The 23,835-nt window shown below is 38.0% G+C and overlaps 1 protein-coding gene across 11 annotated transcripts in view; it reads left to right on the top strand.

The window, feature by feature from the left end:
* LOC106089736 (potassium voltage-gated channel protein Shab) overlaps nucleotides 1–23,835 on the top strand; it is a 666,380-nt gene that overhangs the window by 356,878 nt on the left and 285,667 nt on the right. For all 11 annotated transcript variants that reach the window (XR_009396471.1, XM_059360498.1, XM_059360497.1 and 8 more), the window contains exon 4: nucleotides 20,388–20,764. The gene's annotated coding sequence lies outside the window, so the exon portion shown is untranslated. The remainder of the gene's footprint in view (nucleotides 1–20,387; nucleotides 20,765–23,835) is intronic.

The following is a 23,835-nucleotide window of genomic DNA, read 5'->3' as shown; positions in this document are numbered from 1 at the left end:
TGAACAGATGCTGGGCACTATGTAGACGAGCCGTAGGCTCGAAATGAGGCCTGAATCCTAGGATAGTCAACTGGCTCTTCAGGAGCGTGATTAGACCAATACTTACTTCCGCCTCAGTACTTTGGTGGACTGCTATGGAGAAAAAGTGCAACATAAGGACCATACAACAGGTTCAGACAACATGTTGTCTTGGCATAGGACCACGCCCACTAGGGAGACTATTCAAGATATCCGACCCATTGACATACAGATTAAGTGTGAGGCAGCCACTATGGCTATGAGACTTAAGGCGATGGGAGAATGGATTGAAGATGCGAGCACCTCATACCATCGCGGTATAATCGAGGCGATGATAGGAAACCTGGAAGGAAGGGGAGAGGTTTCCGTTCGGATACCTGAGATGATCCTTGAAGTCGAGTGCGATGCACTGCTGCCATCGGCACAGTCTTGGATTGACGGTACAAAATTTTATTTAATTTATATTCCTAACAAATTTTAATGAAATTTTTTCTAAAGACAAAATTTTAGCGTAATATTTTTTTAAGGCTAAACTTCAACACAGTTTTTCTTAAAGACATAAATCTTATATATAAAAATCAAATTGTGTATGTTTGTTTGTTTGTAGGTTTGTTTGTTTGTATGTTTGTATGTTTGTATGTTTGTTTGTTTGTTTGTTTTATTGTTTGTATGTTTGTGTGTTCCTCATAGACTCAGAAACGGCTGGACCGATTTTCTTGAAATTTTCACAGATGGTGCATAATGACCCCGTGGGTAATGTAGGATACTACATTTTTTTGATATCTGAAGGGTGGGCGGACCCTCCCCCTTACCCTAATTTTCAGAAACGCCAGATCTCGGAGATTGGTGGTGCGATTTAAGCGAAATTTTGTGTGCTCTCATATAGTACCCTAAAAATAAAAATGTGGTATCCAAATTTCGGATGGGGTACCTAGGGGGGCTGCCCCACCATTAAACCTATATTTAGACCAACCACGACAATATGGGACTCAAATGAAAGGTATTGTATTTATTTAGGATAAGAAATCGGACATATTTACCGACCATGGCAATATGGGACTCAAATGAAAGGTATTTGCGAGTAGAATACGAATCTGACACCCAAATGTGGGACCACGTTTCTGGGGGTCCATCCTTTCCCCAAAACACCCCCAAGCAGGACTTATTTACTGACCATGGTAATATGGGGCTTAAATAAAAGATATTTGAGTGTGGAATTCGAATCTGATATCCAAATATGGGACCAAGCGTTTGGGGGGCCGACTCTCTCCAAAAACATTCCCCAAAGGGGACAAATATACGACCATCGAATGAATGGGCTCGAATGAAAGGTCTTCGGGAGTAAAGCACGAATTTTATATCAATATTCGGGAAATGTGTCTATGGAGCCACACCACCCCCACAACAACACCCAAATAGGAAGTATTTACTGACTATTGCAATATGGGGCTCAAATAAGAGGATTTTTAAAGTGGAACACGAATCCGATATATATTTTCAAGGCCAACTCACTGAGTGGCCGCCCATCCCACAAAACACCCCCCAAGCCGGTCGTTTTTGCCGACTATGGAAATATGGGGATCAAATTAAAGGTATGTGGGAGTAGACCACGTATCTGATATCAACATTAGGGGCCAACTGTCTAGCGGACGTCCCACCACCATAGCAACCCCCAAATAGGACATATTTGCTCGCCATGACAATTTGGATCATAAAGAGAGTGGAACTAAATATTCATTACCCCAAACTGGACATATTTGCCGACTTTTGCAATAAGGAGTTTAAATGAGATTGGAAAACGAAATTGATATCCAATTTTGAGGCCAATGGCAATATGGGGTTCAAATAAATTATGTATATATATATGAGAATAGAGCACGTTGCTGAGATATTTTCCGGGCTTAGTGTTTGGGGGACCACCCTAATCCCCAAAATATCCCTAAATCGGGCATATTTACCGACCATATCAATGTGGAGCTTAAATGAAAGGAATTGGGGGGTAGAGCAAGAATTGCTACCCATTTTCGGGACCAATTTCCCAAAATACCCCACAAACAGCAATTTTTTAGTGACCATCGCAATCTGGGGCTCAAATAAAGGTATTTGGGAGTAGAATACGAATTTGATATCCAAATATAGGACGATGTATTTAGGGCATCACCCCTTTCCCAAAACACCCCCAAAGGAAAAAAAATTCCGACCATGCCAATATGTAGCTTAAATGTAAGGTATTTGAGATTAGAAAACTAATTTGATAACCTATTTTGGGGCCATGTGTTTGGGGGACGCCTCATCCTGTAAACTCCTCTTGAGCTAATGACAATATGTTGTTTAAATAAATGGTATTTTAAAGAAGAGCACGATGCTTATATTTTTTCAGGGCCAAGTGTCTGGGGGACCACCTCACCCCCGAAAACACCACTAAATCAGATATCATGAGAATATCGGGCTGAAATAAAGTATTTTAAGAATGGAGTACACCTTACATCCAAACTTAAATTCGTAGACCAATAATGATCATATGGGATTCCGATAAAGGCACTTATATTGTTAAACTGTAAGTCAAGCGATATACTATTTTCGTAGCATGGTATTTCACTAAAAGCTTTTTAATTGTCGAAGATAAACATTCCAAGAAAACTTTTGTCCCATATAAAGTAAAAGAAGACGCAGCGGAGCGTGCCCGGGTCAGCTGGTGTAATATATAAACGGAAACATTTTCTTAAATTTTTTCTTAGACAATTTTCAATAAATTTCTTAAATAGCTTCGATTCCCTTGTCCAATTTGGATGAAATTTGAAATATATTCACAATTTAAGGCACTTATTATGACGAAGTAATTTTTTTAAAACTTTATTTTACAACGATTAAAAAACAAAAAATTTATCTTGAAAAAATAAAAAATCTTTTAATTTCCTGAGCCATTATGTATTTATAACAAGACATAACCATCAAGCGAAGAAAGGTGGATTTAATTTAATTCCAATAAATTGTTTTTTTTTTTAATATAGAAACAAGACACTCAAAAGTATTCCAGAAATCGCATTTCTTAAAATTTGGAAAAAAATTTGTTTGAAAAATGTTTGATGCAAAAAAATTGCCAACTTTCGACATCCCAATTTCCCCCAAAACATGACCTTATATCATGGGAAAAATTCCTTTATAACAATTTTGAGCCATCCACTTTACGCCAATCCAAATTTCGTAACGATACCTCTTTCATAGCTCGAGCTGGAATTCTTCTAAGGCAGCTCTATTCTCGGGTATTTTTCTATCCATTCGAATTTAATGAGTTATAGAATTTTCTTTAAGGACCGTTTTCTTTAGTGTACATTTAAAAATAATTATTTCAAATGAAACCATTTCGTTTCTTCTCTGTAATTGTTACGGAGATCATAGAGAGTTAAGAACGAAATATATCAGTCAATAGCAAGCAGCGTTGATTTTCGTAGAAATTCATTAGTTCTGTAGGCTTTGACCGTAGTGTGGGATAAAGTAAACTATTTTTTAAAAACTTTTAAAATTTACTTTTTGAATTATTGATTTTCTCTCAAAAAATCTTTTTATAAAGAAAAGATTACAATGAAAAGATATTAATACCAACCTTAAGTAAGGAATATGCTAATATAATATTAGTCAGCAGACTTTTATCTATGAGATCAAGTTTTACATTACACTTACGGTGGTCATTTATTTCATCTACCGAGTAAAAATTAGAGGCCAAAGAAAGAAAAAAATTTACAACTGCAATAACGGGAAATTTTCTTCGTATTTCTGATTTTTAGTTGTACCACCTTTTATTACATTATCTCCAATAAATAAGGAAAACTTTAGTACTTATAAGGACATGATGCAAATTGTAGGCATGTACGCCAATAGTTGGATGCAATTTTTACCGGACATCCTTTCCATCAAAAAGGGGTTTTCGATCGAATTTAATAAAGTTTGCTTAATTTTTTAAATTTGTTTGCGTAAAATTTTATGGAAATAAAAGTTATTTAAAACCAATTGACCGACACAAACAATAACTTGTTGAAATCATAACACTAGCTTGAGAGCAAATTCAGATGAGCCCAAAAGACAAAATTTCATCATACTGAAGCTGATTCGCCAAAACATTCGCCAAAACTATATAAAACTAATATATTCGAAAAGTCTCCCACATTTCGAAAGCATTGGAAGATTGAGATCGGCTTATAAATAATGTGTCGGCAAGCAGTACAAAATTCAACTCTGACCTTAACCAAATGCCAGTTCCTGCACCTAGTATTGACCACCATTTTCAAACAAAGTTTGAGGTTTCTTACCAATTTCACAGTAAAAGAAGAATTTTGGCAATTTTCGATTTTGAAAAAATGTGGCGTGGACCCCTCCCCCCAAAATAAAATCTTGACTACATCCCTGATGCGAGCTATACCATGTTATAGACAGATTTGGACAATACTAACCAAGGATGTTGGAAGTCATAACAAAATACTATGGTAAAAATTTCAGCGAAACCGGGTAACAATTTTGGCTTCCGGAGGTTCAAGATGTCAAATCGGAAGATCGGTTTATATGGGAATTAGCACGATTGTTAGACGTCATAACGGAACACCTTGTGCACAATTTCAGATCAATCGGATAACAAATGAAGCTTCTATGCGCTTAAGATGTCAAATCGGTAAATTGGTTTATATGGAAGCTATATCAGGTTGTAGACCGTTTCGGACCGTACTTGGCACGATTATCGAAAGAGTTAACAGAATACCACATGCTAAATTTCAGCCCAATCGGATAATAACTAATGCTTCTAGGGGCTTAAGAAATCATATCGAACGACTGCTTTATATGGGAACTGTATCCAAATCTAAACCGATATGGCCCATTGGCAATCTCCAATGACCTGCATAAAAAAATATCTGTGCAAAGTTTCGGGAGGCTAGCATTACGCATTGGACCGCTATAGTGATTTCCACAGACGGATGGGCGGACCTTTCAAGAAAATTGAAAATATATTTCGAGGTGTTCCAAACGGAATGACTAGATTAGTATACCCCCATCCTATGGGGAATGTGAATTTTAAGGTTTTACATTTCGTCGGAGCGGAGCGGTTTTTGATATTAGAAACCACTGCGGAAAAAAGTGAAAAAAAACCAGTAAAAAATATGCCGTGTGAGAACGTGTCAACTGAATTTTTTGGTAAACTTGCTTGAATACCTTAATATTTTTTTATGAAGACGACATATTGTAGATGCATTTAAATTGAAATTTGAACAAGATATGTCAATTTAAACGGGTGCTATACGTGCTTCAATAGGCAATAGGCATTTGTTTATTAAAAAAATTAAAAAAACCCCTCGAGTTCTCAAATTCCAAAACCCAGATTTCCCATACGGGCTAATACTTTTTTAATTCATATTCATATTTTGGGGATATTTGTAACAAAATTCAGGCAGAATTAATTTTTGGTGTTTTAATGACACTTTCATCTGCAAAATTCAAAAAGAATTTTTATGATGTCTCTATTCGTTTTTTTCTGAAGATTCAACAGCCCCAACAAAATTTCGAAATACCGAGGTGACCAACTTTAGGGGCCTGCCAAAGACTCCCAAGATCCTTGGAATTTTGCACACGATCACGCTGGAGATATCTCTATCCGTTCTCACACGATTTTCTCCCACTGTACATCAGTTTTAAATTTATCAATACCGACTCAGACTCTGATATAGTTTACCCACAGTTATATATCGTCTCATTTTCTCTTTGAAAGCTTTACTGTCCATGTGAATATGCTTTTTTTTGTTTTAGCCAGTATTTCACATAAATGCTATTAGCACATTTGATTTGCTTATCCGCTGCAGTAAAGCAATACAATTTGAATAAATTAATTGCATTTTAATGCTTTTTGGAAAATTGCCAATAATAATTATTCAGTCATTTAGGCAAAAACTCACGAACACACAATTACACATGCGAGTATATGGACATTGTGAAAACACCAGAATGCGGTCGTATGCAACATCCTTCTCCTAATGATTTCAGCTATGAAAGTGTGTAAATCCTTGATTGCCACATGGTGAATACGTACTAGCTATAAATAGTTGAACTATTTGTAGTAGACTTGCAAAAATGCGCAAATACATGGACATTGATGCATATGCACTAGGACCTTATCAGGGTTAGCTTCGTCATGCAGCACAAATGAGTATACCACTCGAAGATGACCTTTAGATTTTCAACAACTCGACAAAGCAAAACAATAAATTTTACCTGAGAACAAATTCCACTTAAAACTTGAAGGGCCATTGTAAAAGCCCAAAGCGGGAATACACTTTTAAATACAATAGAAAATAATATATGGAGTGGCCTTAAGTTTTATTAAGGTGATAGCCAAGGAAAAATTTATTTCACTTATCTAACCATACTAAAACTAGGGTACAATATGTAAGAATATGGCGAATAAGGTGTGAGTTTTATGCTCTCGGTCAAATACATTTGTTTTGAAAGGACAAAACATCCTTTATGCATTCACAATTTCCCTAAAAATTTATTTTTACACCCTGCATCTCTACTGGGGCATGCAAATTTGCCCATGAACATTCAACTAAGGAAGAGGGACAGGTGAGCCCCATATAAATGAAAATTTAACACAATGGTAGTTAAATTGGCCCTTGATTTCGCCCTTAAGATTTTTTTTGTGTCGTTTGGTATATACAATTCCTTTTTTAGGTATGCAAGTGAACTTAAATCTAATTAAATTTTTCAAGAAGTTGGGATATCTGAACAAGGGCTGCGAAGTTCAGCAGTTTTGACCCGACTCCCACTTCATGAAGATTGCTCGGCTCCGAGCGCTTAAATTTAAACCTTTTTTCAAATTTGAAAGATTAAAAAAAATATTCAATAAAAATATTTTTATACCCTCCACCATAAGATGGGGGGTATACTTATTTCGTCATTCTGATTGTAACTACTCCAAATATTCGTCTGAGACCCCATAAAGTATATATATTCTTGATCGTCGTGAAATTTTATGTCGATCTAGCCATGTCCGTCCGTCTGTCCGTCCGTCTGTCTGTCGAAAGCACGCTAACTTGCGAAGGAGCAAAGCTAGCCGCTTGAAATTTTGCACGAATACTTCTTATTAGTGTAGGTCAGTTGGTATTGTAAATGGGCCATATCGGTCCATGTTTTGATATAGCTGCCATATAAACCGATCTTGGGTCTTGACTTCTTGAGCCTCTAGAGTGCGCAATTCTTATCCGATTGGGATGAAATTTTGCACGACGTGTTTTGTTATGACATCCAACAACTGTGATAAGTATGGTTAAAATCGGTCCATAACCTGATATAGCTGCCATAAAAACCGAGCTTGGGTCTTGACTTCTTGAGCCTCTAGAGTGCGCAATTCTTATCCGATCAGAATGAAATTTTGCACGACGTGTTTTGTTATCATATACAACAACTGTGCCAAGTATGGTTCAAATCGGTCTATAACCTGATATAGCTGCCATATACACCGATCTGGGGTCTTGACTTCTTGAGCCTCTAGAGTGCGCAATTCTTATCCGATTGGGATGAAATTTTGCACGACGTGTTTTGTTATGACATCCAACAACTGTGCCAAGTATGGTTCAAATCGGTCTATAACCTGATATAGCTGTCATATAAACCGATCTTGGGTCTTGACTTCTTGAGCCTCTAGAGGGCGCAATTCTTATCCAATTTGAATGAATTTTGGCACGAAGTATTTTGTTATGATTTCAAACAACTGTGCCAAATATGGTTCAAATCGGTTCATAACCTGATATAGCTGCCATATAAACCGATCTGGGATCTTGACTTCTTGAGCCTGTAGAGGTCGCAATTATTATCCGATTTGCCTGAAATTTTGTACGACGGATTCTCTCATGAACATTAACATACGTGTTTATTATGGTCTGAATCGGTTTATAGCCTGATATAGCTCCCATATAAATCGATCTCTCTATTTTACTTCTTGAGCCCACAAAGGGCGCAATTCTTATTCGAATTGGCTGATATTTTACACAGGTCTCCAACATATAATTTAATTGTTGTCCAAACCGGACATATCTTGATATCGCTCTAATAGCAGAGCAAATCTTTTCTTATATCCTTTTTTTTTGCCTAAGAAGAGATGCCGGGAAAAGAACTCGACATATGCGATCCATGGTGGAGGGTATATAAGATTCGGCCCGGCCGAACTTAGCACGCTTTTACTTGTTATTTCTAAGCCGCAATACTTCTAATTTCGCACCTGGTGTCAAAAGCAGTAGGCTTATCGCCATTAATTTATTTTTTAAATAAAGAAACCTTCAAATGCAACAAGTCTTTAAAACGGTGTCCAAAAATATTGAGAATATTAAGAATATTGAGAAAATATTTTGTTAAATTTTTTGAGCTATAACAATTGCTGATTTTCATTGAGGCCTTATATGACGGGAAATTTTTATACCCACCACCGAAGGATGGGGGTATATTCATTTTGTCATTCCGTTTGCAACACATCGAAATTTCCATTTCCGACCCTATTTAGGGTCTTAGGCCCTAAATAGGGTCGATTTAGGGTCTTAGGCCCATAAAAGCCACATTTGTTGAATTTGGGACAGTGAGTTGTGTTAGGACCTACTACATTCTTCTTCATTTTGGCCAAGATCGGTCCAGATTGAAATATAGCTGCCATATAGACCGATCTCTAGATTTAAGCTTTTAGATCAATAAAAGGCGCATTTATTTTCCGATGTCGCCAAAATTTTGAGACTGTGAATTGTGTTGGGCCCTTCGTCATTCTTCTTCAATTTGGCTTAGATCGGTTAGGATTTGGATATAGCTGCCACATAGACCGATCCTCCGATTCAGGGTATTAAGCCTTTGTGAATTAGGCTCAGATCGGTCCCGATTTGGATAAAGCTGCCATATAGACCGATCCTCCGATTTAGGGTCTTGGGCAAAGCCACATTAATCATCCGATTTTGCTGCAATTTGAGACAGTGAGTTGTATTTGGTCCTTTGACATCCTTCTTCAATTTGGCCCTGATCGGATCAGATTTGGATATAGCTGCCGATCCCTCGATTTAAGGTTTTAGGCCTGTAAAAGGCGCATTTATTGCCCGATGTCGCCGAAATTTGGGACAGTGAGTTAAGTTATGCCCCTTGACATACTTCTGCAATATGGTACAGATCAGTCCAGATTTGGTTATAGCTGCTATATAGACCGATCTCTCGGTTTTAGGTTTTGGGTCCATAAAAGGCGCATTTATTATCCGATTTCGCTGATATTTGGGACAGTGCGTTATGATAGACTCTTCGACATGTTTCTGCAACTTAACTCAAATCGGTGCAGATTTCGATATAGCTGCCATGTAGACCGATCTCTCGATTCTCTCGTCTTGGCCCCATAAAAGGCGCATTTATAATCCGATTTCACTGAAATTTGACACAGTGACTTATGTTAGGCTTTTCGACATCTGTGTCGTATATGGTTCAGATCGGTTTATTTTTAGATATAGCTACTAAAAAGACCAATATTTTGTTATACGCAATTGAACAATGACTTGTACTTTTTACTATTTAGTCCAAATCGGAACATATTTCGATATAACTGCTATGGGACATAAGTTATGCAATATTCACCGGATTTTGATGGAAGGTGGTTTACATTTATACCCGAGGTGGTGGGTATCCAAAGTTCGGCCCGGCCGAACTTAATGCCTTTTTACTTGTTTTGATTTGCGTTATACTCCAAAAAATGGATGTCAACACATAACGCAAACTGAAATCAACTCAGCAACAGCCCACTGCACTTTCTTATGAGGCATATGAATAAAAGTCATGACACTCATTTGCACGTTTGGATGTTTGTTCGTATAAATGATTCGTCGTGTAACATCGTTTGCCTTCATACATTTCGTCAAAAGCGTTGTTGTATATAAAAGAATCAGAGCAATAGAGAGACAACTAACACCTGGAATGGCACAAAAAGGATGAGCATTCAATCAAATCATAGTGATGATGCTGCGGTGTTGCTTTAGTAATGGTCTGGGATGGAAAATTGTTATCTTGGTAGTTCTGTTGATAGTTTAAAACAGGTTTACCGTTGAGATTTTTGAAAAGGTCGCATAAAAATTCGATTAAAAAGAAGTAAAAACAAACTTTTCCTCAAAAAATAGTAGACAGGGTCTTGTAAGAATTTGTAAGTCGCACTTTTGCAGGAAGTATAGTAGAAAAGTTGTCAGCTTTAAAAGGTTAAACTAAATGTCATTTGACTCCAAAAAGGCAGGAAATTCCGACATTAGTCGCACAACGGTAACACTACATCACCGTCTTACGAGTGCAAAGTAAGATTTTATGGCAATTTAGCGTTGGTTTGAATGTTTCATCATTTTTTCATGTATCATGCGTTAACATACAAAAACAAGTAAAAATGTGCTAAGTTCGGCCGGGGCGAATCTTATATACCATCCACCATTGACCGCATTTGTCGAGTTCTATTCCCGATATCTCTTTTTAGGCAAACAAAGGATAAAAGAAAATAATTGATTTAATATTGGAGCTATATCAAGCTATGGTCCGATTCGGATTTGAATTGAATGTTGAAGACCACAGTAGTAGTAGAAGTCATTGTGTAAGATTTCAGACAATTCGAATAAGAACTGCGACCTTTAGGGGCTCAAGAAGACTATTCCGATTCGGACCACATTTAACACGTATGTTGAAGTTCATAGGAGAAGTCGTTGTATAAAATTTCAAACAAGTCGGATAATAGTTACGCCCTCTGGAGGCTCAAGAAGTCAAGAACCCAGACCGGTTTAAATGGAAGCTATATAAGGTTATTGATCGATTTGAACCATATTTGACACAGTTGTTAGAAGTCATAAAAAAATACCTCATGCAAAATTTCAGGCAAATTGGATAAGAATTGTGTCCTCTAGGGGCTCAAGAAGCCAAGATTCCAGATCGGTTTATATGGCAGCTATATCAGGTTATGAACCGATTTAAAAAATACTTAGCATAGTTGTTGGAAGTCATAACTTAACACGTTGTGCAAAATTTCAGCCAAATCGGAAACGAATTGCGCCCTCTGGACACTCAAGAAGTAAAGACCCCAGATAGGTTTATATGACAGCTATTGGGTTGCCCAAAAAGTAATTGCAGATTTTTCATATAGTCGGCGTTGATAAATTTTTTCACAGCTTGTGACTCTGTAGTTGCATTCTTTCTTCTGTCAGTTATCAGCTGTTACTTTTAGTTTGCTTTAGAAAAAAGTGTAAAAAAGTATATTTGATTAAAGTTCATTCTAAGTTTTATTAAAAATGCATTTACTTTTTTTTAAAAAATCCGCAATTACTTTTTGGGCAACCAATATATCAGGTTATAGATCGATTTCAACCATACTCAGCACAGTTGTTGAAAGTCATAATAAAACACCTCATGCAAAATTTCAGCCGAATTAGAAAAGAATTTTGCCCTCTAGAGGCTCAAGAAATCAAGATCCAATATCGGTTTATATGGCAGCTATATTAAAACATATACCGATTTCGCCCATTTACAATCCCAACCGACCTACACAAATAAGAAGTATTTATGGAAAATTTCAAGCGCCTAGCTTTACCCTTTCGAAAGTTAGCGTGCTTTCGTCAGACAAACGGACGGACGGACATGCATAGATCGACTTAAAATGTCATGACGATCAAGAATATATATACTTTATGGGTTCTAAGACGAATATTTCGAGGAGTTACAAACAGGATGACTAAAGTAGTATACCCACATCGTATGGTGTAGGGTATTAAAAATCCCATCACCTTAAACGCCATGTGTTTGTGTGTTCATTCAAGTAGTGTTGTTTTCAATACATAGAAATTTTCTGTTTGAGGCTTTCAAAAATTAAAACATGACGCGTTGAGGCATGAGTTGCATTCGACCGCTGCAGATCTCTGATCTACACCTCAACTGTGGTACAAGAAAGAGAAATTAAGAAGCACACCGATCGACTCAGAATTACATTCTGTTTCGATTTGGCTATGCCCATCTGTCCGCTTGTCCTTTTTTATTGAAATTGAAAGAAATCGGTTCAAATATGCATATGTTTGTCCGATCTGGACTAATACTGCTTAATATCGTCATTTGTCAACTGATTTTCACGAAATACATAGAAATCGGTTCAGCTCCCATTCTAGAGCCTTTGCAATAGCATTTATCAACAGATGTTCTCAAAATTATGCACAACTATTCCCTCTATGACTCCTAAAATACGGATTTTGATTGAAATTCTACATAGAGAGCATATTTTAATAAACTCTTTCCAAAGACAAAATTTCAATGCAGTTTTTCTTATAACACAATTTTTTCTAAAGCATAAAATTTTAATTAATGATTTTCGAAACAAAAAATTTTGATGACATTTTTTCCAAACACAAAATTTCAATGCAGTTTTTTTTTTAATAAAATTTTAATGCAATTTTTTAAGAACCCATTTTTAAAACAAATTCTGAACAAAAAATTTTCCGAACACAAAATTTCGATGACATTTTTTAAGACCAAGAAATTTTTAAAGATACAAATTTTATTGATATTTTTCTTTAAATTTCTAAAGACAACATTTCAATGCAATTCTCTCTAAAGACAAATTTCAATGAATTTTTTCCTTAAGGCAAAATTCTAATGCATTTTTTTAAGATCAATTTTTATTAAACTTTTTACTTTTTTTTTTAAATTTTAATTACATTTTTGTGCGAAAAATTATTGCAATACTCTTCAAAGACAACACATAAATATTTTTTTTAAACAATATTTCGATAAAGTTTCTCTGAAATTTTTACGGTTTTATTTTTAATTTTGGTGTTTTTCAATTCAAGCTGCCCTCCACCATAGGATGGCGGTATACTAATTACGTCATTTTGTTTTTAACACATCGAAATATTGATCCTCCATAAAGTATATATATTGACATTCTGAGTCGATTTAGCCATGTCCGTCCGTTAGTGTAGGTCGGTTGTCTTATTAGTGTAGTCAGTTAGTCATGTAAACCGATTTAGGATATTGATTTCTTGAGCCTCTAAAGGGCGCAATTCTTTAGCAATCCGTTTTGGTTAAAATCTTGTATAATTTGTTTTGCCGTGACTTCCATCAACTGTGCCAAGTATGGTCCGAATCGGTTCATAACCTAATATAGCTACCATATAAACGGATCGCCAGATTATACTTCTAGAAGTTGTAATTCTTTTCCGTTTTTTTTTTTTTTTTAATTTGGGAAGTGACTTCTCTCATGACTTCCAATATACGTGTTAGTATGACCAGCATAGCTCCCATATAAACCGACCTCCCGACCGATTTTATTTTTTGGGCCCCTATGGGGCGAAGTTTTGCACAAAGACTTCTACTATGACCTGAAACATCCAAGCCAAGGCGTATTTATATGGTGTCCGCATCGGCGAATTGTTACCACAAAGCATCTTTTTTGGGAACTTGATATGTCAAAATTTATAAACAGGGCGAAGAAAATTCAATTCGCCGTGACATTTAAAATTTTCGGAAAATTTGATTCGACCAATCAGAGCAAGAATAAAGAATGAGTGCCAAGCAAGAAATACAAAATTTAAAAACTTCCAAAATTCCAAATAGCTTCAACGGCTTTACCCACAAAACCGCCAAGATGGCAGGTTTAAATAGTTTTCAATAGGCTTTTGTAGCCGTAGATAGCTACCAAGTGAATGCTGATATTGATAGTCGGGATAGTTTACATATACTAACGAATGGCTAAAAATGGGAAGATTGTGATTAGAGCACAATCAGCACAAGGAGGGTTGTGTACCCCTTTTTGGCCCTTGGATATCTGTAGGATTTGCAGGTCATTTGAAAAGGAAGGTTAAAGTTTGTTGGCTACGAGTATGACGTTGTCATCATGGTGTGCGGTCATTCAGAGTGCATATAGTATGCTGCCAAAATTGGCCAATGGACTTGACGTAAACCCTGAAAGATCAAGTTGGTACCCAATACAAGGTAACTTGGTTATTCAGGGGACCTCTCCTAGATGTGATGGAGCTGACGTTCTCACAACTGAAAATCCTGAAAAGCCATTGCGATGTCAGGACTTTGAACTTAAGCCTGATTTGTGGGGATGAGGAAGTGTCATAGACGGTTGAGCACCTATTGTGGGACTGCCCTGAAATTGCTAGAGTTGGTGGAGGATTATGGCTACACAAATACCTTTTCTCCCGTCCAAATTATCTTCATACATTAAATTATTTGTATATATTTAAATATTGAAGAGAACTTCTCCAGACCGCCTGGTCATTTTGTCATGCATGTTGGCTCCTAATATATTCATTTTAATGTTTGGCATTGTACTGACGTAACTTTTATCAGAGTTCTTCTGCGCTTTTGAATCTTTTGGGGGCGAGACAATGGACCTGAGTTCCCTGAATTAAACTGATAGTGAATGAGGTTTCTAGACGCATGCGATTATATACCCTAAGTTTAACCAGTAAAAAGGCGTTAAGTTCGGCCGGTCTTCGGACACCCACCACCTCGGGTATATATGTAAACCACCTTTCGTCAAAATCCAGTGAAAAATGCATACCTATGCCCCATAGCAGCTATATCGTAATATTTTTCGATTTGGACCAAATACTTATAAGTACAAACCATTGTCCACTTGTGTATAACAAAATATTGGTCTTTTAAGTAGCTATAACTACAAATAAACCGAAATCAACCATATACGACACGGTTATCTGGTTATGAACCGATTTGAACCTTATTTGATATTGCTGTTGAAAGTAAGAATAAAATACGTCATGCAAAATTTCAGCCAAATCGGATAAGAATTGCGCCCTCTAGAGGCTCAAGAAGTCAAGACCCACGATCGGTTTATATGACAGCTATATCAGGTTATGGACCGATTTGAACCATACTTGGCACAGTTGTTGGATATCATAACAAAACACGTCGTGCAAAATTTCATTCCAATCGGATAAGAATTGCGCACTCTAGAGGCTCAAAAAGTCAAGACCCAAGATCGGTTTATATGGCAGCTATATCAAAACATGGACCGATATGACCCATTTACAATACCAACCGACCTACACTAATAAGAAGTATTTGTGCAAAATTTAAAGCGGCTAGATTCACTCCTTCGGAAGTTAGCGTGCTTTCGACAGACAGACGGACGGACGGACGGACATGGCTAGATCGACGTTAATGTCATGTTTATATATTACTAGCTGACCCGGGCACGCTCCGCTGCGCCTTCTTTTACTTTATATGGGACAAAAGTTTTCTTGGCATGTTTATCTTCGACAATTAAAGAGCTTTAAGTGAAATACCATGCTACGAAAATAGTATATTGCTTAACTAACAGTATAACAATATAAGTGCCTTTATCTGAATCCCATATGATCTTAATTGGTCTACGAATTAAAGTATGGATGTAAAGTGTACTCCATTCTTAAAATAATTCATTTCAGCCCGATATTCTCATGATGTCTGATTTAGTGGTGTTTTCGGGGGAAAGGTGATCCCCCCAGATACTTGGGCCTGAAAAATATCAGCATCTTGCTCTACTCTCTAATACCATTTATTTAAACCCCATGTAGCCATTGGCTTAAGAGGAGTTTACAGGATAAGGCGTCCCCCAAACACATGGCCCCAAAATAGGTTATCATTTTCGTTTTCTAATCTCAAATACCTTTCATTTCAGCCACATATTGTCATTGTCGAAAAATTTTTTCCCGTTCGGGGTGTTTTGGGAAAGGGGTGATGCCCTAAATACATCGTCCTACATTTGAATATCAAACTCGCATTCTACTTCCAAATACCTTTATTTGAGCCCCATATTACGATGGTCACTAAAAATTGCTGTTTGACTGGTAATTCGGGAAAGGGGTAGACCCCCAGAATATTGGTCCCGAAAGTGGTTATCAATTCTTGTTCTACCCCCCAATACCTTTCATTTAAGCTCCACATTGACATCGCCGGTAAATATGAACGATTTAGGGGTGTTTTGGGGTTTGGGTTGGTCCCCCAGAAACTATGCCCGGAAAATATATCAGCATCGACTCCATTTTGCCATTGGTCTCAAAATTGGATATCAAATTCGTTTTCATATCTCAGTTAAACTCCCATTGCAAAAGTCAGCAAATATGTTCGGTTTGGGGTATTGGCCCTAAAAACTATAAATTTTTAGTTTCACTCTCTTTACGACCCAAATTGTCTTGGTGAGCAAATACGTCCTATTTGGGGGTTGTTATGGTGGTGGGACGTCCTCTAGACAGTTGGTCCCTAATGTTGGTATCAGATACGTGGTCTACTCCCCAAATACCTTTAATTTCAACCCTATATTTCCATAGTCGGCAAATGTGACCGGCTTGGGGGGTGTTTTGGAGGATGGACGCCCACTCAGTGAGTTGGCCTTGAAAATATATATCGGATTCGTGTTCCACTCTAAAACCCCTCTTTTTTAGCCTCATATTGCAAAAGTCTGCAAATACTTACTATTTAAGTAGTGTTGTGGGGGTGCGGTGGCTTCATAGATACTTTTCCCTAATATTGATGTAAGATTCGTGCTTTATCCCAAAGACCTTTCATTTGAGCCCCATATTGCTATGGTCGTAAATTTGTACCCTTTGGGGGATGTTTTTGGGGAGAGACGGTCCCCCATACACTTGGTCCATTATTTGGATATCAGATTCTAATTCTACACTCAAATACCTTTTACTTATAAGCCGCATATTCCCATGGTCAGTAAATAAGTCCTGTTTGGGAGGTGTTTTGGAGAAGGGGTCCACCCCCCAGAAACGTGGTCCCACATTTGGATATCAGATTCGTATTGTTCTCGCAAGTACCTTCCATTTGAGTCCCATATTGCCATGATCGGTAAATATGTCCGATCTAGGGGTGTTTTAGGGGTTGGGTGGTGTTGTGGCGGTGGGGAGGCCCCGTAGACACTTTTCCCGAATATTGATATCAGATTTGTGCTTTACTCCCAAAGACCTTTCATATGAGCCCCATGTGGCTATGGTCGTAAATGTGTCCTCATTGGGGCCCTTTGGGGGAGGTTTTTTGTGAGAGGCGGCCCCCCAATCACTTGGTCTCATATTTGGATATCAGATTTTAATTCTACACTCAAATACCTTTTATTTAAGCCCCATATTCCCATGGTCAGTAAATAAGTCTTTTTTGGGGGGTGTTTTGGGGAAGGGGTGGACCCCATAAACGTGGTCCCACATTTGGATATCAGATCCGTATTCTACTCGCAAATACCTTTCATTTAAGTTCCATATTGCCATGGTCGGTAAATATGTCCGATTTAGGGGTGTTTTGGGGGTTGGGGTGGTGTCCGTAGCACTTGGTTCGACAGATTGATATCAGATAAGTTTTCTTATCCTAAATACCTTTCATTTGAGTCCCATATTGTGGTGATTGATCTAAATATATGTTTTGTAGGTTTTAGGGTGGGGCGGCCCCCCTTGGTACCCCATCCGAAATTTGGATACCAAATTTTTATTTTTAGGGTACTAAAGGGTGATTTTTTTGAGGTTAGGATTTTCATGCATTAGTATTTGACAGATCACGTGGGATTTCAGACATGGTGTCAAAGAGAAAGATGCTCAGTATGCTTTGACATTTCATCATGAATAGACTTACTAACGAGCAACGCTTGCAAATCATTGAATTTTATTACCAAAATCAGTGTTCGGTTCGAAATGTGTTCATTCACCGTTCAGCGATGAGGCTCATTTCTGGTTGAATGGCTACGTAAATAAGCAAAATTGCCGCATTTGGAGTGAAGAGCAACCAGAAGCCGTTCAAGAACTGCCCATGCATCCCGAAAAATGCACTGTTTGGTGTGGTTTGTACGCCGGTGGAATCATTGGACCGTATTTTTTCAAAGATGCTGTTGGACGCAACGTTACAGTGAATGAACACATTTCGAACCGAACACTGATTTTGGTAATAAAATTCAATGATTTGCAAGCGTTGCTCGTTAGTAAGTCTATTCATGATGAAATGTCAAAGCATACTGAGCATCTTTCTCTTTGACACCATGTCTGAAATCCCACGTGATCTGTCAAATACTAATGCATGAAAATCCTAACCTCAAAAAAATCACCCTTTATATGAGAGCGCACAAAATTTCGCTTAAATCGCACCACCCATCTCCGAGATCTGGCATTTCTGAAAATTAGGGTAAGGGGGAGGGTCCGCCCCCCTTCAGATATCAAAAAATGTTGTATCCTATTTTCACCACGGGGTCATTATGCACCATCTGTGAAAATTTCAAAAAAAATCGGTTCAGCCGTTTCTGAGTCTATAAGGAACACACAAACATACAAACAAACAAACATAATTTGATTTTTATATATAAGAACCCTCCAAACATTTTCTATCGTTCGAGTCACTAAATCTGCACTCACTGAAGTTGAAAACAATCTCAGGCGATATCATTTTTTACTCCTATAAGTGTCTCGGTACGGGAGAAAACGTTCCACTTGGCGATATATACACAAGAGTGACTAAATAGGGACTAAAAAAGTGCAAAATTCGATTATCAGCGTCATTAATAAAAAATAAATTTTTATTTGCTAATGTTTTTTTTTTACCTTTTAGGGTGAGGCTTATTTTTATTTCTCTTTCTAATTTATTTCTTTTCCAAATCAAGATTAATAATCGAAGATTTTATTTGCAACGATTTTCCCTGACTGGGATATGAACAGCCAACCTTACGATTGTGAGGCGTATGCTATCGCTCTGTGCTACCGGCCTTTCTTCATTACAGAAGGCTCAGTTAATATACATTCTTTTGTTTGGGGTTTTTTGAGATAACGTCCAAAACAACAACAAAAAATCTATTTTTAAATTTGTAGCAATAACAGTTGACTATGAGAAACTAATTAGCGAAACATAAATGATAGAATTCCGACAGTAATGTATTTTGTTGTTGTAAATCATATAATCTCTACAAACTATCATACAAAAGGACCTAAAAAGTGACTATTCTGGGAGGGAGTGAGAAAGTCACTTCCAAATGTTTGGAAGGAAGATGGGGTCTTACCTATATTTCGAAATGTTACAAACAGAAGGGTATAAAAAGTGTTTTTTTTACGCACATCCTCCCTTCCTTTTGATTTCAATAAGCGAAATACGACATATGATGACAATCGATTATCGATAACAGGTCGTCCAAAATTGGTAAAAATTGCATATTTTGAGATCCATTGAAGGAGTTTGTGTCTCAGAATTTAATATGAGCACAAAGTAAACATTTATATGACACTCGTTGTTACTTAAACTCAAGTTACACCTTGAACCACTAATTGGCAGTTAATAGTATACCGATCGACTCAGAATTAGTTCCTAGTTCGATTTAGCCTGTCCGTCTGACCGCGAATCCGCCTGCCCGTGTTTTGTAATCTAGGTACAGGTCACATTTGCTATCTAATCTTACCAAACTTTGGCACATATCACTTCTTTAAGCTAGGGACAAATGCTGTGAATTTGTTGAACATCGCTTCAGTTTAAGATATAGCTCTCGTATTCAAATTTTTCTTCCTTACATAATTTTCATGCCCAATAATGCAACTCCCTAACGGGGGAAGAAATAACTAAAGTGGTTAAACACATGACCAGCCGTTATAGGCAAACATTAGTAATAGCAAAAATATTTAAAATTTTTGGTTGTTATTTTGTGAAATTTTATGCTTGCTACAAACATAGGTTTTCTATTCCGAGTACATAAAGTTAAGTCTGTGAAACTGACTTTTCATTCAAATGACAGAAATTAGTTTGGCCAATGAAGAGAAAAGAAATACAGTTCGCTATTTACACATTCATGGTTTCATATGTAGCAGACGGTGTACGAAATACATGTCGTGTGATAGCACCCTAACTAAATACCATTTCAATACCGTATCTAGCACTTGATTCACCATAAACATTAGAACATACAACAAAGGTACAACAAATGTTGCATATTTTGGCATGTATGTAAATGTATGTGAAGGCGTCTAGTCTCGTTGGGGGAGATATCGTTTTGTCGTAGCGCACTCCGCATGCAGTAAAAAGGTAATCGGATCATAAACCAACGAAATAAAATAAATACGCAATTGTGTGTGTGCGAGGGAATGAGGAATGGGGTTGATGGGGATAGAAAATGTAAATGTTCTGAATAAATATTTGCTTTGTTAAAAGATTAAACGGTTATCAAACATATTTTGCCACCAACTAAACTGCCCTCATCGGTTTATTTAACCATAAAATATCGCCATACGCGTTTACATTTGATATTCTCTCCGCTAAATCACTCATATAAACGCAATAAGTTGGTCGTATTTCATAAATGGTATGTGTTCTTTCTTTTCTACTTGCAGGACAGTTTTTACACTTTCATTCGGACAGAGAGCGTGTGGCTGGCATGTCAGACGCCTGAGTAAAGAAGGCTGTCGCAGGAGGAACTATAGCTCAGATTGATTGATTTGTTCCCTGCAATGAGGCAGAAGACATAATCGTAGTATCCAATACGATTTATGAAAAGCACCTGTGATTTAATTTTAAAGCCCAAGAAGTAGTAACTATAACAACAGAAGCCCAGGAGGCTAAGAAAGACACTTCCATTACCAACGCAAAGTGTTTCAGAACTGCATGTAAGCGAATAACGAGAACGTGAAAACTTAATCATAAAGAATTTTTCCAAGTGTTGGTTTTGTTGGTGCTAACGGAAAGAAGGAGCCATAGATGAAATGTAGCGGTAAGTCAATTATAATATACACGTGACCAATTTAATTAGCATAAACAATCCAAAACGTCTAAATTTCGGCCGGTCTAAATCTTGGAAACCCACCCCCAATAATTCTGCTAAAAATGGGAACCAAAATGGCCCATTTGCAATCCTGCCGACCTACATCAAATGGAAAGAAGTATCTTTGCTTCTGTGCAGGCGAACGAACGGGCGTGGTTAGTTTGATTTATAGTGTCAAAGCGGTCAATATTATGTGTACTGCATTTGTCGCAAATCAATGTTTCGAAATGTTACAAACTAAATGGTTTGGTTTGTAAACCCCTATCGTATGGTAGTGAGTATTAACTAGTTATAGCGTGCTAAGTTCGGGCGGGCCGAATCGTTTATACCCTCCACCATGGATCGCATCTATCGAGTTTTTTGCGCAGTATCTCTTTTTAGACAAACAAAGAATAATGAATAAGGACGGAGGACGAGGAGGAGCAATTTCATGTTATTGTCCGATACGGGGCTCAAGAAGCAAAACGGGAGATTGGTTTATATGGGAGCTGTATCAAGCTACAGATCGATTCAGACCATATTGCACACGTATGTTGAAGGCCAAGGGAGAAGCCGTTGTACCAATATAATATTGGGTTGACCAAAAAGTAATTGCGGATTTTTTAAAAGAGAGTAAATGCATTTTTAATAAAACTTAGAATGAACTTTAATCAAATATATTTTTTACACTTTTTTTCTAAAGCAAGCTAAAAGTAACAGCTGATAACTGACAGAAGAAAGAATGCAATTACAGAGTCGCAAGCTGTGAAAAAATTTGTCAACGCCGAATATATGAAAAATCTGCAATTACTTCTTGGGCAACCCAATATATTCCTTGACAGTGAAAGAACCCTCTATGCAGCCAAATAGGTCGTGTAGGGCTGTTGCAGTGGATTTGCCTTTACCCGGGAAATGTGTATCAACCAGTAGTTCTAATGTTTTCGCTCTAGACATTGTCCATACATTCTCTTACTTCTGAATATACCCCTCCGTAAATGGTCTCGAGGACAGAATAATCCTTAGCCTAGAGGCCTCAGATGTATTATCCACGGAGCTGCAGAATTCTACCCAAGATTCGTTCTAAGCCTTTCCCAACTCGCCCTTATATTTTCTCATCACAGCCTTAAGATGTCCCAATCGTGTGGTGCTCTTGCGGCTTTCGCTCTGTTGTAGAGTTTTCTGTAGTACTTCCTTAGACCAACCAGACCTACGGTCCACCATGGCGGTCGCTGCTTGCCCTAGGCTTGGCACTAGGACATGCTGACACAAGCGAGCCATTCAGGGCCTTCGTGATCCGCATGACCATTATGTCTATATCCTGAGCAGTTGCCACTTCTGTTTCTGGTCCAAAAGGGATAGACTAGCAGAATTTGTGCCGATATTTATCCCAATCCGCCTTCCTTCTGTTTAGCCGAATGGCTAAAGGATGAAACTAGTATAACGATGATCAAAGAAGCTGTGGTCATTTAACACTTCCCCGTCGCATATTCTTGTGCTTATATCATTCGATACATATGTAATAACTAGTACCTCTTGCCTCTTCCTGGTTATAAAGGCCGGTTTATCCCCTTTATTACAAATCGCCAGATTGAAACTAATAATATATTCGATAAGCAGCTCACCCCTTTTGTTGACATCCGAACATGCCCATATCTGGTGACGTGCATTAGCACCACTTCCTACATAAGGCGCTTCTTCCCTACAGCAACTAAAGTTTTATTCGCCCCATTGCACTATGGACATACACTTAACTTGTTTTGCGCTCTAACTACAAAAACAAAAAATAAATAACCTCGAAAAAGAAAAAGTTAGGAATTCCGTGCTACTTACAAATCCTTAATCATTAATTAATACCTTTTCCGAGAGTTAGTTCATGTCTGGTATAGTGTCCCCAACTAAGTGCCGGTATCTGTTAGACGCGAAAGCCGGGCAATGACAAAGAAAATGCTCCAACTACTCAACATCTTCCCCGCATGCCCTCCAGATGCTATCACTTGCCGCACTGATTTTGCATAAATGATCTCGTAGTATGTGTCCCGTTTTGACACCAAAAGCTATAGTGACCTCCTTCTTGCTTCCTTCCGGTAATAGCCTCGTCTTCTCACGATATGGATCCCCCATAGGATTTTCGTCGTCCTACCGACCGTTTCGCTGTTCCACAGTTTGTCGCCCACGCTCTTAAATCGGACTGCGTCGACCCGAAAGGCTTCGGGTTAACCAAGTTTATTGACGGCAGTCCTCTGGCCTTCACCGCCAAATCGTCTGCCCTTTCATTCCCCCTTACTCCATTATGGCCCGGCACCCAAACATCGAGGATTTTGCCATCTTCAGAGACGGCGTTAATCATCTTCGTACACTGCAAGACTGTTCGTGACCTTACCCTCCTGGTTGTTATTGCCCATATGGCCGTTAAGATGTTCTCACTCGACGTTCTCGCTTTAGCACCACACCACTTCACTCATTCCGTGATCGCCTGGATCTCCGCCTGCTGGACCGTATTATGATTAGGCAGTCTAAAACAGATCTCAGTTCATGGATTCTTAATGTAGACCCCCAGTCCCACTCTGTCCTCTAGCTTTAATCCTCCCGTATAACATAATCTTCCAGATGGCAATATTAGTATCCCGTCAATCCAAGACTGTGCCACTAGCAGCAGTGCCTCGCACTCGACCCCAAGTGTCGTCTCAGGTATCCGATCGGAAACCTTTTCCCTTCCTTCCAGGTTTCCTATCGGCGCGATGGTATGAGCTGCCCCCATACTCTCTCCATTCTGCCATCACCTTATGTCCCATAGCCGCAGTGGCAGCCTTATCTTAATCTGTATTTAAATGGGTTGGATATCTAGAATAGTCTCCAGTACCCTAGTGGGCGTGGTACTCATCGCTCCCCCTATGCCAAGACGACATAGTTCCGGATCTCCGTACTTTCGACGTTGAGTATTCAATCATTTATTGAAAATTTATAAACTACAATAATTCTTATCCTAAGTAAAAAAAAGACAACTATATAACTTAAACTAGCTCTTTTCTCTTTCAATCTTA

This window comes from Stomoxys calcitrans, chromosome 1, assembly GCF_963082655.1.
Source record: "Stomoxys calcitrans chromosome 1, idStoCalc2.1, whole genome shotgun sequence".
NCBI classification, from domain to species: Eukaryota; Metazoa; Arthropoda; class Insecta; order Diptera; family Muscidae; genus Stomoxys; species Stomoxys calcitrans.
This window is presented reverse-complemented; position numbering and strand designations above follow the sequence as displayed.